The sequence below is a fragment of the Pan paniscus genome, chromosome 5 (assembly GCF_029289425.2).
Source record: "Pan paniscus chromosome 5, NHGRI_mPanPan1-v2.0_pri, whole genome shotgun sequence".
In the NCBI taxonomy this organism is placed as follows: domain Eukaryota; kingdom Metazoa; phylum Chordata; class Mammalia; order Primates; family Hominidae; genus Pan; species Pan paniscus.
In genome coordinates, this window is record NC_073254.2 from 118669948 (window position 1) to 118686340 (window position 16393).

A 16393-nucleotide genomic window follows, 5' to 3' on the forward strand; every position below is an offset into this window, starting at 1 on the left:
TGTACACTTACTGACTCCAGAATTTACTGATCCAAATTTTCTTCTGTGTTATATTTGTCTGTTCCTTCCTCTCACATTTATCATCATTTTCTGCTTGTGTATCTGTCCATTTGTCTTTCTTTCCTTTAATTTCTGTTCCATGGTCCCCAGATAAAAAATGAAATATTAGGTTTGTCAAGCGTATATCATTGTTTAAATGCCTGGAGATGATGGGTTAAACAGACCAATCAATGAAACAAACCTCCAGTGCACTGCAGGGGCTGCAAAGGATGCTCCCTTTGGCTTTTTAAGACCTAACAAGTCAATAACCTATTAATATCACATTCTGCCTGTCACCTCTACACAATTCACATGTGACTTCTTAGGACAAAACTTTACAGCTGATGATGAATTAAACAGAAAAATGTTTGTGGCAAAATTCAAACTAAAAATAAAACTAAATGAATTGAAAAGTGAAATGGAAAGAATAATTACATGATTATAACCATAAGATGCACCACAATTATTACAGCTACACCATGAATATTATAAACACATAAAATGACCCAAATTTTTAGGTAATGAATTATTTATTTTACTATTTTTTAGTATATTACCCAGAGGGTATGCTATGCCAAAAGAGTTAAATTCCCACCACATGAAAAAATAGGATCCTTGCACATTGGAGAGTTTACATTGGAAAGAGATAATCAGACAGACAAAAGCATGTTTTAGATTAAATTTTTCCATTTATATAATGAAAGTTCAAAACTTTAGTTTAAATATCAAAGCAAGTATGTCTGGAAAGCATTGCTTATTATGTATAGAGCTAAGTTGTTGAATATATGTATCTGATAATCGTTTATATTTATAAAATCATTTATACATGTATATTTATGTAATATACTAGGGATGACAGCCATCTGAGTTACAAAATTGACAATTTACTTTCAGATGATTCACATTTTCAATCTCTCGTATGTTTGTTCCTGTTTCCAAAGTAAAAAAAAAATTATACTGAAATATTTTAATACTCCAAAAATTTTCCAAATGTTAACTCAGTAATTCCAAAACTGATTTTTATATCATTACTTTACATGAAATAGAAATGTACAGGACAATTAGTTCATTTCCTAGAAATAAAATTCTTCACTGTAATAAAAATTTGTTCTGCAACATTAGATGAATTCCCTAGTCTTTAGTATAACCCTTCCCAAACAGGACTACTCCTAACATCATGGTCAAAGGCACAGTTTTGGAATCTGCCAGATTTCATTATAAATCCTGGCTCTATTATTTAGAGTTAAGTGACCTTATTTTTTTAATCTCCATGTGTTAAATAGAGATATTTACCTCTATCTCAGTGAGTTTGATGAGGATTAAATGAGGTGCTGTCTCATATTGAACATAGAGCTCATTGCCCAGTACCAGACACAGCATAAGCACTTAATAAATGAAAAAGAAAATGTAATTCATTCAGCTAACCCCAGCTAGGCTAAGACTCTAGGCATAATTTGCTCAAATACTTTTTTTTTTTTTTGAGACAGGATCTGACTCTATTGCCCAGGCTTGAGTGTAATGATGCAAACATGGCTCACTGCAGCCTCGACCTCCTGGGTTCAAGCCATCCTACCACCTCAGCCTCTCAAGTAGCTGGGACTACAGGCACGCATCACCATGCCTGGCTAATTTTTGTATTTTTTATAGAAATGGGGTTTTGCCATGTTGCCCAGGCTGATCTCAAACTCCTGAACTTGAGCAATCCGCCAGCGTTGGCCTCTGAAAGTGCTGGGATTGCAGGTGTGAGCCACCGTGCCCAACCTAAAATATTTTTATCTCTCAAATATTCCTTATATAACCAGAGCTCATCCACCCATCTTACTATAGAGCTGTTTTTTGGGCTAGACATTGTAAAGGTATTAAAGTAACCCAAGATCTACTTTTTTTGTGTGTTGGCAGTATTAGCCATACCAAGCTTATAGTAGCAAAAATGAATGATTATCTCTCATTTCTGATTATAGCAATGAGGCAATCAATAGAAATGCGATTAATCTTTTGGGAGATTATTGTGCCTTAAAAGATAGAAGATTATGGGGTATGATCACACAGATCACAAGGTATAGTTGCACAGCTTCTCTCCTGAGTAGCCCCACTAATTTTCATCCATTAAACAAACATTTATTGAGCACCGATTGTATTCAATGCTGTAAAATAAGCTTGAAATTTAACTCTTAAAATTACAAATATTCCCTGTCCCCACAGAGTTCTTGCCCTTTCATTCTCTAGCACACCACACATCTATCACTTTCTAACCAGGTAACTTTTTGTTCGAAGTTTTTGCTAATAGTTTAAGTTGAAATTTGATTTTTTTAATGCAAATTTACTATCTGGTCTATATTTTTATTTTTATTTTAACCAGCTACCCATTCCATTCCTACAATTTGCCCCAGCAATACTGAGCTACTTGCAGTTCCATTCTTTCTCACTCTGTCTAAAACATGGTTCTCAATTTTGGCTGCACATTAGCACCAGTCAAATAGATTTTTTAGTTCCTAATGCCCAGGCTGCAACCCAGACAAGTCATGCAGAATCTCAAGAGGAGGAACCAAAGCATCAGTTATGTTTAATATTCCCAGGTAATTCCAGTGTGTAGCTAAGGATGAGACACTCTGACCCTAAGTCGTACTTTGCAACTCAGTTATTTGTCACCTCACTCCTACCCATCCAGCAAAATACAGTTCCACGATTCTTTCTTTCTGTGAAGTCTTTCCTGAACTCAACCGATCTTCCATGCTGGCTTAGGGACATGTATTGGTTTACTATTGGCTGCCCAACAAATTACCACCACTTAACAGCTTAAAACAACACAATTTAATAGATTACAGTTCTGTAGGTCAGAAGCCCAGGCACAGCATGACTGGGTCTCATACTCAGGGTCTCACGATGCTAAAATCAAGATGCCAACTGGCTGCGTCTTTATCTGGAATCCCAGTTAGGATCAGATCTATTTCCAACCTCCTTCAGCTTGGGGGTGGAATTTATTCCCTTGGAGTTGCTGGGCTGTGATCCCCATTGTCTTGTTAGGTGGCTGCCAGGGACTGCTGTCAGCTTCTAGAAGCTGCTCCCAAGTCCTTGCTATGTGGCCTCCTCCACAGATCCTCTCACACTTTACTATCTCTGGCTTCAGCAAAGACCAAGTCCTTGAGGTCTGATTACGTCAGTCCCACCTAAATAATTGCCCTTGGGTTAACTTAAAATTCAACTCATTAGTAACCTACTCATGAGAGTACTGTCCTATCTTATTCACTGGCTCTTCCCACACTCAAAAAGAAGGACATATACATGATGTATCCATTAGAAGGTGGGAATTCTGGAAGCCATCTTAGAATTCTGCCTACCAAGTTTCCATCCAGTGATTCCCAAAGGGCCTCTCTGCTCACCACAGCACTTACCACAATGAGTTTTTCCTATATCCCTTTCTGACACTCACCACACTTTGAATCCTAGGAGGGCAGGGATCATGTCATATTCATATTTGTCTTCCCAACATATAACTCAAAGCCTGGAATAAGGTAGATGTTCACCAAGGGTTTGCCAAGTATTCATGCTGTGCATATTCATAAACTAGACCCTTTGCATATTAGAAAATAGAACAAACACAAATTTGGATGAAAGCCTGATCTAGGGTCTTAGGAAAGATGCAACTAACTCAATAATTTCAAAAAGTTAAGAAAGGTTGTCTTCAAAAGCAGGCTAATAAACATAATGGTATTTTTCACTTTGAAGATTTTTAATTAATTTCATTGTTTATAAAATCATTGTTGTTTCAAATTATGTATGAATTTTTTTTCATACTTACTGCCTTTGAACACAAAGAGTCATTTTCCATTTCGCAGCCTTATTTTCATGGTTTTCGGAATCAGTTTTCTCTCTATTGACCAAAATGCCAAATATATCGTCATCCATATGATGTACAATATACATGCAAACTAATAGTAATTAGTTGATCCTTATATTATGATCATAGGTTAAATGCATAATGCATTTCTTCTGCCTTGAAGATACTTAGCACAGTGAAGAATGAAGACGTGGCTCCTAAACTGCAATTCCAGGACTCCCTAACCCATAGGCCTTAGACAAGTCATTTAACCTCTACTGTCCTCAGTTTTTTCATCCCTAAAATATAGGTGGCAATACCTTTTTGGATGTATATGAAACAAACGGAGCTAAGTTGTGAGGAGGAGCTGACACAAAATAAATAATGATAATCTGATAAAATTCCAACAATTCACCCTACCACTATCCTGCCCAACATGGAAAGATTGTCTGGGGAGAATGGAAAAATAAATTATGTATTTACTCCTCTGATTATAGGAACTTGGGACAAGAAAGTCTAGCTACTTAAACTTTTAATCTGATCTAAAATAAAGATGAAATTGCAAATTCAAAGCTTATTCTGAGGTACATTGTTGACAAGATCTGAAAGCAGGAGAATGAAAAAATGGTAACTACAACTACTTTTTATGAAGTTTAACAGCAGAAATTATGCCCAATTATATTGCTGTTAGGAAAATCTTCTTCTATTATATAGCTCTGTAGAGCAGCATTGTAAAATAGAATAAAATGCAAGCTATATATATATAAATTTAAATTTTCCAGAAGCTACATTTAAGATATAGATGAAATTAATTTTAATAATATATTTTAATTCAATAATCCAAAATATTATTTCAACATGTGATCGAAATTTAAAAATTAATAAGATATTTTACTCTTTTCATACTAAGTGTTCAAATCTTATGTGTGTTTCACACTTATAGCATATCTCAATTTGATATGCCCATAGTTCATATTTCATATGCCCAGTAATTCATATGCTCAATAACCACATGACATGTCTGTGTGTGTAGTTTGTGTATATATTTATGTTGGTGTGTATCTGTGCATATATTTTAACCTAAACGACAGGAAAAACAAAGGACATATTTTCTCTTCACACAGGTGGAAGGGGATCTGGCTTGGCTCATCAAAGTTTACCCTTTCTGCTGGACTTCAGTGTGCTATGTGATTTTTCTCATTCCCTCTCCACCACCCCTGCCTCCCCCACCACGAATGACACTAGCTTTGTTCTGATGGCATAGTGAGGAATTTTAAGGAAGGGAAAGAATACGACCTTCCCAATGTTATCACACTGCTGAGACCAAAGTATTATTTTGAGAGAGGATATGGTTCTAAAATTTTAGAAGTGACTAGTTCGTGGTTAGCAGAGACCCAATGCTGGCCTAGAAGGGATGGAGGAAAGAAAGCAAAAGCAGAGAGGTAACCACACTTCAGATCTATTCCTTTTTCTCAGATACATTATAAGAAGACCCTTTAAGAAGAGGCAGACAGGCTATATCTTCTTTTATTATTGGTCTTAAAAGGCTATTTATTTATTTCGTTCAATGAAAGGAAGGGACTTGGTTAAATTCATGGATTAAGAATCTGTAATTTTGTCTAGTGATAAGCAAAAATTTCTTATATGTACTGCGCACTAACCAATCGTGCCACTGGAGCCAAAGAAGCCAAAATTCTTACCTTAACTCTTCATAAATTTGTGCCAAGGTAACTTTCCGTGGAAAGTTGGATTTGATAGAGCAGTGGAATCTCTATGAAAAATATAGAGATGTCAGGCACTGCATAAATGGTCTAGTGGGTAGAGAAAGTAAAATATTTGTCCAAGTATCCTGTTAACGATTTTTGAAATCTTATCTAGTGTAGAACCATACACACACATTTACACACACACACACACACAAACACAGGAACATGTAGACCCCCATGCCCAATAAGAAAATAGATAGAGAAATGTTACTATGCACTAGGTTGTTTAGTAAGTGTCTTGACTTTTTTAGGCTACTGGGTTTCCATTTCCTCAACTAGAGCAATGTTAATAACCCCCTAGTGATCCAATTAAAAAGAGAATGAATGCACTATGCAAAAACCAAACCAGAAAAACAAGCTTCTTTAGCCATCATGATCTGACCCTGTGGGAAATATGCTCCCCTGAATGCATGTGCAGTTTCAATCAACAAATACCCGAACCTTGAAATAATTCAAAATGATATTTGATTAATTGTGTGCATGCTTGGGCATATGAACACATGCACACATGTACATACTAACATACAAGCATGTTCTTCATATGTGAAGACAAAACTACTCACGCTCATTGCACGAAAGGGCCACTGAGAGGCCAAGTGTCCTGTCCTCATGAAAATACAATCCTTTCATCTGCAGCTGCAGCTGCTACTTTTCAATGGCTAAAAGAGGCAGGACTATCCATAGACAAAGCTTTTGCCAAACCCCAGTTCTAGGACTTGGAGTCACAAGACAGAAGTCTTCACTGTGTCGCAAAGACACTTGGGAAGATGGTAGATCAGAAGGAAGCTCCTTTTACACAAACTTCTGGGTAAACCATAATTATTAGTCATAACTAATGCAAAATAATCCTATCCCTGTAAATCAGGTAAAGTAAGGCTAAAATAATTTCACTATTAATCAAATAGCTGAAGTCCATCAATGAATTATGTTGCGCATTATCTGAAAAAAAGGAGATGAAAAATCTGTGATCCATTCTGAAAATATTTAGGAATAAATTTGAGGTTCAAATTCACTGAACATATCCGTAAAGTTTATTATAACTCCAAAGTTGCCATTTTAAATTGGCTTCTTCCAGAAGATTGGAGTGTGTAAATTGCATGGAAATGGAGAAAGGGGAATTGTTTCTCACCAAAAATGAGCTCCATTTTAAAGAAACTAGTTCAAAACTTGAATTATTCTATTTAATAAAAGCTAGCTAGCACAAAAATGTAGTATGAAGTGTGACAATTACAGGTCAAGTGTACTCACTGTCAAAATATTTCTCAGATTCTTCCTGCTAAATAGTCTTTTGACCTCCTCTGTGTTTCTGTTCTATGCAAGAACTGTGTTTCCTGGACTTTAAACTATGAAAGTTAAAAATGTCAGTGTTTTCAGGTCAGTGCATTTAACTGATTTTTAAAGTTCTTTTTTCACTTTTTTTCAATGCAGGCAATAACTAAAAGTGTTAACCTGTTTATATAATGTATATTTAATGAATATTAAGTCTGCCCATTTTATGAGTCTAAATAAATATTCTTTATATAGTAAGTAGGCATATATAGAGATAGATAGATAGGTCTTTATGAAGAACAGTTTTGGAAATTATAAAAAAGAAAAGAAAGTATAGAATTATTTAAAGCATTGCTACCAAGAAATTAAAGCACTTAATTTTAAAAGTTGCCATGGTTTCATGAAAGAAGAACCAGAGACATTTTGAAAAATAAGAGAGTGGCCTAATCTATTTTATAGCTATTAATATATTATAAATCTACCATAGTGAAAATAGCTTGGTATGCCAATTGTTTGCTTCTTCATTTGGTATGCTTTTAATTTTTAGTTAGAATCTCTGTTCTCTGTTCTCCATGTCTATTACCTCTGTCACACAGTTTTTATTATTCTGCTGCAGCTTTTCCTCCTGACAAGGAAACTCTTTGGGGAATCCACTAAAAATAATGTAGGCTACTTCTGAGGTTGTCTAGCCTTAGCAATTACCTTTTCCTGCCACCACTATAAAATTAACACATTGCAATTTGTAGAGTACAAGTAATGTACCTGATGTTCTAAACACTAGGCACAAGTCCCTGTGAAATATCAAAAGTGTTAAAGTAGCAATTCCTCAGTTCTGTGGATGCCAACCAGAAAACACAGTTCTACATGATTCAGCAGCAAGAAAATTAGATGTTATCTGCTGGAGCAAGCTGGTCATAATGTACTGTTCCTCACAGCTATTATAGTTAACCCTCCCTCACTTACTGTAATTAAGCCTGTTGCATCCATCTCATTACCACTAAATCTTCATATAAGATAATGCAATAGATTGATTTGGGAAATATCAGCAAGCAGTGGAGTGCCATAATCAATAACGTTTGTTCTACACCAAGCTCTGTCATCTTCAGGGCTTTGCATGTGCTGTTCTTTGTATTTGGAACATGCCCACAGCACCTCCTATCTTGTCCTTACTCTTACCTACTCATTGCATGAATTTCTTTTAAATAATACATAACATATTCTATCATGTAAATTTATTTAATTTCACATTCTTCTGTTTCAATGCTAACACGACCTTCTTCAAAGGCATTCCTCTCTCCCAAACATATTAATTGGCTTAGTAAACTGTCACTTCTCTGTTCTTAGACAGTGCCCTGTGCCTATGCATGCCATAGTCCTTACCACTAAATAATGTAAAGCTTCTTTGTTTCTCTATGTCCCTGCCTTAAACTGCAAACTCCATAGGACAAGTACCAACTATCTCTTAGCTAAAGATACAGTCTTAGTACCTAGAACCATTGCTCATCATATTGCAAACCTATAATGCATATTTTAGCTTCTTTGGGAATATAACATTAAAAATTGCTCTTGGTGCTAAGGGTACTTACAAAATAAATAGGATAGGCATGGGTTTCTTAAATCCGTCTACTTTCTTCTATTTCCAAATCCATAATCTTACACACGGACTCTAAGGGACCTGCTTACTAACATCTCCACTTTCCAACCTGCCCACCTTCACATTTTAAAATGCAAATTGAATCATCACATTACTTTCCTGCTTAAACTGGACATTGGCTGTCCAATAAACTTGGGATAAAATATCAAGTCCTAAACATGACTTATAAGGTCTAGGAACTCTAGTTCCTCCATCTCTAATTCCATCTCTCTCTACTAGACTTCGTGTTCACCAAGAGTTTTCCCAACTCAAATGTTCCTTCTCTGACTAGGATATCCCCTGTCCCTCCTATCACACTAACACAACTGTACCTCACCTGAACAAATTATTCTCACCCTGCAGGTCTCAGAAGCCATCCTATACCCCAACATAAAAAAAACCCACCCGTTATATTATTTCAACAATATATTTTTCCTTCACAGCATTTTTCCAACTGGAAAATTCCCAAAATAATTTCCCAATTGTAATTTAATTAATATTTTGTAATTATATTCTCTTAGTAAACTGTAAGCTCCATAAAAGCAGAAATTGCATTTATTCTTTCTACCACTATGTATATGCCCAATGCTCAGCTTGGTACCTATTCTGTAGTAAGTTCTTGAATACGCTTTGAATGAATAATAAGGGTGGCAAATGCCAGAGGAACTCAGGAGAAAGTGATTATTAAAAATAAGCCCTCTCCTGCCAGAAGAGTTAGACTGAGTTGCATTGTAAAAGAGGTAGTAGATTTAGAAAAGTGAATTTCTAGATATTAAGATTTTATGGAACTTTTTTTTTCATGCAGACTTGTAAAATGTTGCCAGCTCTTAATTTTTCCAAGTAATGCCATTAAAACCAAAAATAATTCCACCTTGGAATAGCCATCATTTTATATTTAGAAAGATATATTCTCACACTAAAAATGCTTTTGAAAAATTCAAAATGAAGTACAATTCTTTAAATTGAATGAATTTGACCTTATGAGAAATAAATTATCCTGGTGTGTGTGGCGGGGGGGATGGGGGGTGGGTATGTGGGTGTGGGTTTGTTTTCTCATTTCCCTTCAGAAAATTTCAGCAAGGACTGGCTGCAATCCATGAGTATTCAGTAACCATTGAACTGACCTGGATAAGAGGAGAAAATCCAGGAGTCCCAGGCAGAGGCAGACCTAAGGCTTCGGGAATGCTCTGGGCATATTCAGGAAAACAATCAATAGGCAGCCAAAGTGCAGGTTTTGTGGAGGGGAGAAAATGTTAACTAGAGAGATAGTAGAAGCAAAATGCCTAGACGATTTGACATAACTGCTTTCTCCCATTATGCTTGGTTCACATGTAGAAAAATACCAGTGTTTCCAACAGGAGGAGAAGCCAACAACTGAAAGAAGGAGGAAAAGTCACTCAACTGTTCATCCAGAATGCAATGAGCAACTGCTATATGCATGCACTGACAGGCACTGGATGGGCACAAAGAGAAAGCAGCAAAAATACCTGCTGTGCTCTCTTCCCAGGACTGTTGGACAGGATGAAGGCTGTGAAACAGCAGTGCCCTGGACTCAGCAGCATCAGAGAGGCTGGAAGTAGACACAGCATCATCAAGTTTATGATTGCAGAGAAGAAAATCAAGGTTACAAAACAGCAAGGGGGAATGATCCCAGTTCTCTGCTCCTCCTGCACATGTATTCCCATGTCCATGCAGCCCGAGGCTCCTACGGAGTCTGGAGGGAAAGGCAGAGCCACGGGGAACACAGCAGAGCTTTTGGATAAATTTTCGATCCTTTTTGTCTCTCTTGCTCCATCCCATGTCAGAGCTACAAAATTATCCAAGAATTATCCAAGGCATCTTTTATGTCCTTTTGGGCAGGTTAGCCAGCCTCTGCCCCAACCTCAAATATAAGACTGATAATAGCAGTTTTTCATCATTACACAGAAATGGGGAGCATAATAGTTGCCATCCACTGCCATGTATTAAGAATTGGAAAATGAACAAATTATGGGGTAAATCCATCCAAAATCAGATTATCAATTTAACCTAAAGACAAGATTGAAACTTGAGTTGACCAGCCTACACTATTCAACTGATTGCTATCTGTTAATGATGTTATTATTCTGAGTGAACTTCACCCTTTTCAGAGAAATCTTTTATTTTAGCAGGTCCACAATTCAGAATAAATATGGACCTCGCTTTATCCTAAATCTCTTTTTTTCTAAATTAATTAGATCTTAAATGCACTTACAGAGCTTTCTATTTACAGGAACTCTTAGATATCCCAAAGGAGTGGTGAGTCAGTGTTACTCTCTGTTCACTTTTGAATGTGCGTGATAGGTGGTGGATGCTTAGATGTAGAGTGCATTAGTCTGGAGTTGTTCCTGAGGCCATAGGCATGTCCTCATGAAGCCCTGCTCCTGGGCCATTCAGCATGCATAGGTTGCTTCAGAAACTCAGTGGTAAGTCCTTTTGTAAAGCACAGGCCTTTATGAACATGTATTACAACCCCTCAGCTCATTCTTTTCCTCTTCAGAATTTAGGAGATTGTGTGTTCTTTAAGCAATGTATACCTAGTCTATTTTTAGTATTGGGAGACTTGGTTTCCTATTCTTCTCTCCTACACCCTTCTGTGATATACAAGTACCCTCATGTCTAACTCGTAACAGTTAGAATGGCTGTAAAGCACTTGGCCTTTCTTGGAAGAAAGCACCATAAATGTACACGGTCCTGCTTATCTGTTAGTTTCTTTCACTAGTTTTCTGAGTGTCTGAAAATCCTATTTCAGTAACAGAAACCTGTATATTTTAGGTTTAAACTCCTCTTTACATACAAACTTCAAAACCAGCTTCCCTCTCCATATGCACCCAGTGTAGCAGCTATTGAGGCTCTCCTAATTTACAGCCTTGTCTCACATTTATGCTAATTCTGGTTGACTTGTCTTCTAATATGAAGTAGTAACAAATAGTATAAAATATTTCCAGAGGTTTCCTATGACAATTGAAAAGAAAAGCTGTACAAAACTTAAATGCCCATTAATTGGGAAATGGCTGAAGAGATGCTACCTCTGTGGTGTGGAATATTATTATGCTGCTGTTATAAAAAGAATGAGTTGGGTCTGTACCTAACCATGGCGATATTTGTGATATGTTACTACTAGGTTAAAATAAAACCAAGTTTCAGAAAAGTGTATACAATATGGCATTATTTTTGTAGAAAGCAAAACTATATATGCATAGATATGTTTGTGCATGCTGGTATAAGCAAGAAGAAAGGTCTGAAAAGATGCACACCAAGCATTTATAAGGTTGGCCTCATTGAAATGGCAATAGGTGGAGAGGTGATAATTTACTCATTATATACCTCGGTACTGTTTCAACATGTCACAGCTGATGTGTGTTACATATAAAATAAAATAATAAATACAATTTAAAAGGAAAATAGTTGTCATATTTTCAATCTATAATAAAATCCCAAAGCATGAAATTTTGGCTGATTTAGAAATGTGAATTTTGATTGCTCTATTGGGAAAATCCCAAATATCATATTTAGATGGAAGCAACCTTAAATTTTATGCCAGTTTTGGTCTTGAATATTCTTGGAAATGATTGAATGCTGCAGCTTTCAATACAAAGAAAGGAATTTTGATACCAGCTAAGCATTTCCCAGCTCTTGTTCTCGGTACTTTTCTCCATGACAGGAAAAATCAGAAGCTTGTAAATCATAACCAGGATGTTCTGAGAAAATTTCTGTTCTCAGTTTTCTCTGCCAATTATCTGTCCACTGACAAAGAATTAAAAATAGTATAAGTGATGTGACATTTTAGGAGCAAGAAAAATAACAGAAAAGCCTATAGTGGGCTGCCAGGTGCACAGCTACGTAGCACCTTTACAGTCTTGTCATGAAGTGCAGTTATGACACCAAATTTTGCTGTGTGTCTTCTTTCCCCATGGACTTCTGATTCCTACAGATTACTCTGTGATGCTTCTCTGTCTTCTTCCCCACGATCTGTTTCCCCCTGCCCATCTCAATTCCTTATCCCTCCTCCCACACAAAACACCCAAAAGTCCAATTATTTCATTTCCTCCCTAGTTAAAATACAAACACTTACTTGCAAAGAAGAAGAAGTGTTTTCTAAATTTTTCAGCAATGGTGCAGGGCATTCTGGAGTTACAAAATTATACCCTCCTAGAGTTCTGAGACTTAGTAACAATAGTACTTCAAGAATAAGTATCTGGCTACCAGGTTCTTCAGGAGGATTAAAACTATCTTCAGATAAGCACCATAGCAGGAATACACATTGCATCATTATCATGTTGAACGAAACCTTCACTTACCCAATTTTTACTTCATTTACATATTAATGTCACCTTGCCCTATTCCAGGAAACCCCTTTGGTTCTTTCTTTTTTCTGTCTAAGATGATTATACGTGACTCATCTGCATGCAAAATCTTTTACAACATCAGATTGCCACACAAGCCAGCCTTTGTTTGGATACTTTTCTCCTGACATCACTCACCTGGTCCTTTCTTTCTCCTACTTCTCATTCCTTTATTCCTCTGATTTTTTTTTTCCTGTGTGCCTCATATTGCAGCCCTTCACAAAGGTCTCTGTTTCTGGCCATGCCTTCTTTCTGAGGCAGAACCCTCTTTGTCTAAGGATCAATGATGTCCTGTAGCAGGCCATCCAAGATGTGGAGTTCTAAGTTGACAACAAAGTCTTGGTGCTGGGGTACAGGAAGCCATCACACACAGAGAGGGCTGTGTTCATGGAAAAGGCATTGTGGCCCAGTTAGTGAATTTTAATTTTATTTACATTAGAGGGAGGTAGTTATACTATGGAGTCATGTTTTCTTTCCCAGAGATCCCTACCAAAATGCTTCTAGACATTACCACAAATATGCTATCCTTTCACCTACAGATTTTTTAAAGCTTTTAAACATTTTATAGAAAGGCATCCCTGAAGCAATAAACAAGCAAATAATAAAACAATTGAAGGTATTCAAGAGGTCCCTAGAGGTGCTAGAGAAGAGAGCAGAGGAGGGATTGCTGAGCTAATGCAGCCTGATGCCTGTGGAATGTGGGTGAGGCGGAGAGTCGGCAGTTTTCTTCAGTCCTCTGCTCCTCTGCTGTGCCCATTCACCTACACACCTCACCCTGTGGAGATTCCCTAGGAGAGTACTCCACATTGCCAAGGATCCTGAGACAAGGAAATGGGGAAGCCACGGTCCTTACCCTCAGGTGTCTCAAATATCACCAGTAGATGAATCAAAGGATTCCCTCCTTAACCCTTAGGTCAATTATTAAACACATAAAAATAGAATCTTCTCACATCTTGTTTTTTGTAACAATGAAAAAGAAAGTACCTTTTTTTTTTTCTGAGTAGCTGTGTTATCTAGGCTCCGAGAATCAGTGAACTATGTTTTGAATATACATGTCCCTTACTATCAAAGTTATTTGTAATTCAATAATTATTCTTTTTATTAGTATGTTTATATTACATGTATACAATCATAAATATATATTTTTAAATCTTAATGGAGTAATTACTTATATCAGTCATTGTCATAACTAGTAAAACTGTGCTATAATGCGAGCAGGATAACCTTCCTCTATGGCAGATGCAAGAAAGATGTGAAGTTTGGGGGATGAAAATGTATTTTGTGAATAGCTCCTGGGTATGTGGGCCAATCCCAGCCAATTAGAGGCTATTCATTAAGGCCCAAAAAGTGTTGCCTGGGTAGCAGATTAATAATGGCATAGACCTCTTTCAGGTTTCATGACAGGGCCTATTCTTTGCCAAATGTATCACATTTGAGAGTTTGTAGCCTGTTAAGTGTACTCATTAGGAAAAAATAATTATACTTTCTCAAGTTTTATGGATTACTTCTTTGAAATTCTCTACAATATCTAATAAACTCCAATTTCCCAATAACTTTAGAATACAAAATAATGGTTTAAGTTTACTAAATTAGGAACTGTTTAAAAATATTTGCTATCCATACATTGGCAAGTGGTTTGGTAAATTTGGAATACTGATCGCAATCTCAGGCATAATGTATGCTCTTCTACTTTCTGAATTTCCCTCCTCTCATGCTTTTCATCTCCCCTTTGACTAAAACAGGGAAAAGTTTGAGTTAATACAAGGGTGAAGCTGGACCTGAGCTTGGTTCTCTGCACTAGCTTTTCCTTTTTTGTTGTTTTGTCTCTCTCTTCTCTTCTATTCCCTCCCTGGCTTCATCTCTTCTCTTGGTCTCTCCTCTTCATAGTAGTTATTGTCACTATCAAATGTATGCTGTCACTCTACCATATAATCTGTCACAGCAGGGCACCAGGTGCCAGGGGCAAGGCAACAAAAGTGTAGCATGCCTTCTCTGCCCTCCAGGAGCTGGCTGCTTTTTCAGGAGACCAAATACATACACATAACCTTCATGCTCTCATTCCTTCACCCTACAAATATTTATTGAGCATTTACTATATGTCAGACTCTGTGCTTTGTGATAAATAAAACAGAGCTCCCCCTTACAACCACCACCAAAATAAAGTAGCTAACACAGCAAAATATAACAACTGCCAAATGTCTCATAGATCAGAAGTGTTATGGAAGTCCAAAAAAAAGAGATTTCCAACTGAAGGGATCACAGAAGCTAAATAGAAAATATACATTAGAAAATAGAGCTCTAAGCCCACGAATATTAAAATATGCTTTATATAAGTTTCAATAACTCCTTTCTTTACCATGCATCAGATAGCAAACATATTTGCGTGCTTGATTTGGAGTTGTGGATAAAGAACTGGACGTTTCAGTCCTAACTCTGCTTACTTCACTAGAATTAAATATAATTAGACATTTTAAATTGCATTACAGATGTATTTATTATTTGTTCCTAAAGTGCTAAGTGATTTTGCTAAATTTCATTTATTTTCACTTTAAAAATAATACATATTGCTCTTTGAAAAAAGAATTATTGAGAGAGGAAGTAAATGCATCATTTTCAGGGATTCCCCTAGTACAAGAAAGTTAAAGGTCCTGTATTTACAATAACTAAAAGATACGGAAAAGAAACTCAAACTGTGAGTATACTTCATGACATTTTTCTTTCTCACAGATAGGTAGAAGACTACATTAAATGACACCTTCTTAAATTTCATGAGACCTGTACACATTTGATCTGTGGATACATCGCCAGACACCATTTTCTTGATGTAAAGATAAGTTAGTTTGTTTTTTAAAATCCTGACTCAGCTTCCTTCCAGTATTTTATAAGAGTCCTTGTGTATTCAATCTAATTATTTACCAAATAGAAGTTGGAGAGGATTCACTCTGGAAGAAATCCATTTTAATGTAATTGTTCTGGCATTTAGCACATCCTAATATTTGTCATCTGTTGCTCTTGCTGTGCATTCAAAGGGCTTGGATATGATGCCCTTTAAAAAAAAAAAGAAAGAAAGAAACCCTCGGTATTGTGTAATACAGCACCATTTCATTGTAATGCAGAATGCATAGCTTCAAGTGTTTGCAACACTCTCCAGCCAGTTCCTTTCACACTGAAAATAGACATAGGGCCAATGTGAATGCAGGCTTTTTTTTTTTTTTCCAGCTCCACTAATCTTGCAGCTGACATCTTAGCAAACAATTAAGCATTCAAGAAAGTTTACAAAAATTAAAGCCAAATTGCCAGCTACTCCCTACTGATAATCTCAAAGTCATATATTTTGCCAAAAACAAAATGCACCAAGAAGATATGGTCACTTTAAAGGGACATACTCAATCATTATTCAGCAGCAGAACCACCTGCACCAACCCAGGCTAGCTACTTAATTTATTCCAATTCCTTTTGTTGTTGTTATTATTATTGTTCTTAGAAACAAGGACATTTTGGGGGA